The sequence below is a fragment of the Labeo rohita genome, chromosome 4, assembly GCF_022985175.1.
Source record: "Labeo rohita strain BAU-BD-2019 chromosome 4, IGBB_LRoh.1.0, whole genome shotgun sequence".
NCBI classification, from domain to species: domain Eukaryota; kingdom Metazoa; phylum Chordata; class Actinopteri; order Cypriniformes; family Cyprinidae; genus Labeo; species Labeo rohita.
Genome location: NC_066872.1, coordinates 18,974,764 through 18,977,805, shown reverse-complemented (window position 1 = coordinate 18,977,805; position 3,042 = coordinate 18,974,764).

The window sequence follows — 3,042 nt, the reverse complement described above, 5'->3', positions numbered from 1 at the left end:
ACCATCAAATCAAGACTGTTTTCTCTGTCTTTAAATGGGACTTCGCTGTTGACCTGCATCTGCATTAAGAATGTACTGTCCATCTTCCATTAATGTTGTGCTTGTTTCACAGGCACCTCTTATTACTGCTGACATATGAAGAAAAGCAGCAGTTATATTTTAGAAATTTAAACAACAGAGAGTGATAGTAAGGAAAAAATAAAGCTACATGGATCTTCAAATGCAAAACACTCAGCAAGCACCGCAGACAGGAACCGGAAGCCCAGCAGATTAACATTTTTTTTTTTTATTGTCTATCAAACAGTGCTGCCTTTAAGACTGAAGGTGAATTGTATTTAGTCATCAGATATTTACATATTTTTCACATATCAAATATCAAATATCAAAACATCAAATATATACTTACGCTGTTTATTTTATTAATACAATTAATATTAAAATACATATTTTTATGGAATGCCTGTTTTATAAAATCAAGCCCTCGTGATATGGTTTAACTCTTAAAAGTAAACCACAGCTTCACGGGACTCATTGTTTTATTTACTAAATAGAACTGACTCAAAGGAGTCATTAATTTAATTCCTCAAAATTCATATTCATTTTTGTTTCTAAAATCTTAGCTCTTAAAGTTTTTAAATATATAATGAATATAAAAGTTATCTGACAGCCTTTTTTTTTTTTTTTTTTTTTTTTTGCAGTCTACTGTATAGGACCTGTCCTGTTCTATTGGCAATTCAAGTGCATCAGTGGTAAGTAAATTTATAAAACACTTTTGTCAAACAAATTTCAATGTAACTTACTAAATTAAATATAGATAAACATCTATAAAGATGATAATTCTGTCATCTTTACTTACATATTGTTTTAAACCTGCTTGTTACTTGCTTGTTTTTTGTCAAACACACAATGTGAACTTTGAAAGAACTTTGTTCCAGTTTGTTCTTTCCATGTAATGGCATTCAATAAAGCCCAATCATTTTCTAATTTTAAAAGGAATGACAATCATGATACAATTAGTCCATATGATTAAATTCCAGCCTTTCTGAAAAAATATGATAGCCTTGGGTGAGAAAAACCTATACTTATTTATCTGTCTGGGTGCTGCTCAATTCCTTATTATTTGTGCATTCTTGTTTCCTTCTCTTGCATCCTAGCTTCTCTCTCTTAGGATGCAAAAAAAGGAAACAAAGACAGAGTAATTGTATTTTTAAATTCAAAATATTCTCGTCACTCAAGTGTAATTGGAAAATGTAGTCTTTGTGCAGGTCTGCTGTTACGTTCTGAGCTTGAAAATGATTGAATGCCATTATATGGAAAAGTCTGATCAAGACACATGAGGGTTTTTTTTTTTTTTACCAAACCCTACAGTATGTGCTCAAATGGGATCATTATGTGTTACTTTTGCTTTTTTTCCTAAAGCTGGTCACTGTTTACTGCCATTTTATGGACAAGCATGTGGTGCAGGAAGAGAGAAGAACAAAAGAACAACACCAGGGTGAGTAAGAACTGAAAATTATCATTTTGGGGTGAATTATCCCTTACAGACTGAACTCAGAGGCTGTATTGTTTTTTCTCAATCCAATTCTTTGTCCATCTCTTTCCCACGAGTTCAACCCAATTTGTTTAATTAAATGATGTTCTGGTATGTGTGAGACTAGAAAATTATTTTTCTTTTATGTTAACCCTTGCAAGTGTCTACATAAAGGATAATACATTCAGCCAGTCATAATCTGCATTTTTTATACTTTGCTTTAGGGTCCTGATCACCCTGTTAGGGTTTATTTTGTGATAACATCATCTGAATGGACATTTATTTCATGGGAAGTAGCCATGTAAGTAAATAATTGCTGTGTATTAATATGGTATATTCTTCTCTTTCTTAGACCTTGAGTCCATATGGGGTGAAAAATACACAACTGTGCAGCCTCATCTGGACTGTAACCTACTGGCCGATATGACATTCTTCATTGGACTTCTTACTGACAACTACTGGAATGGATGCAGCATCATGCACACATTTTTGAAAGCACAGATCAGCTTTACAGAGAAAAAGTGTGAAGTACTCAACTGGTCTTCATCTGCCCACATGCAGTAATGTAGGCTAATGATTTGAATTTGACTGAAGTCTTCATCTCATGTGAGTGAATATTATTTTAAACATTCTTAAAATTATTGATTATTTCTTGTAAATACATTTTGTATTATGTTTAAAACCTTTTAAATGAAAAGAACTTCTTTATGTTTTTAAAATTAAGATTGTCAGTGGGATCTGTTATGTAGGATGTACAGTATAGAATACAAACATCTGCTTTTGCTCGTGTCAGATGTGTTCAGGTGCACTACTAAGTGCACTACTAAGCCATGTTTATTTGCTTTGATGACCAAACAAACAAGATGTAAATGAAGTGTATATTTATGTTTATTTATTTTATAAACATGCTGTTAATTTCTGTAGAGATAAAACAGTTCTACAGTGGAAGTTACTTAATGCTCTTTTTATACATAAATTAGTGATTTTTACCACTGCACTGCAGTACTTTATCTCCAATATTTTAAAAAAATGTAGTTGATTGTTTTTAATTATTTCATGTCACAGGTAAAACATGTTCTTGCATATGTTACAGTTTATATTCTCTTTCAAATATAATATAATTTAATAAAGTCTGTATCATAGAATAGTAACTTTTTATTCTGTTTTTTTTTAATTTGGTAGAAGTTCATTGCACAACTTTTGTTATATAATAATACAACCTGTTATGTAAAACAACCCACTTTAATAAAACTGTGGTTACTACAGTTTTACACTAGTCCTATTACTACAATATTACTATAGTAGAACCATAGTATCAAAACCATGTTTTTTAAAACCATGGTATGCACCTAAAAACCACGGTTACCACAGTCACGGTTTACTACAGCTTTACTGTAGTATTACTACAAAATTACTTTAGTAGAACCATAGTATCAAAACCATGGTTTTTAAAACCATGGTATGCACCAAAAAGCCACGGTTGCTACAGTCATGGTTAACTACAGTTTTAC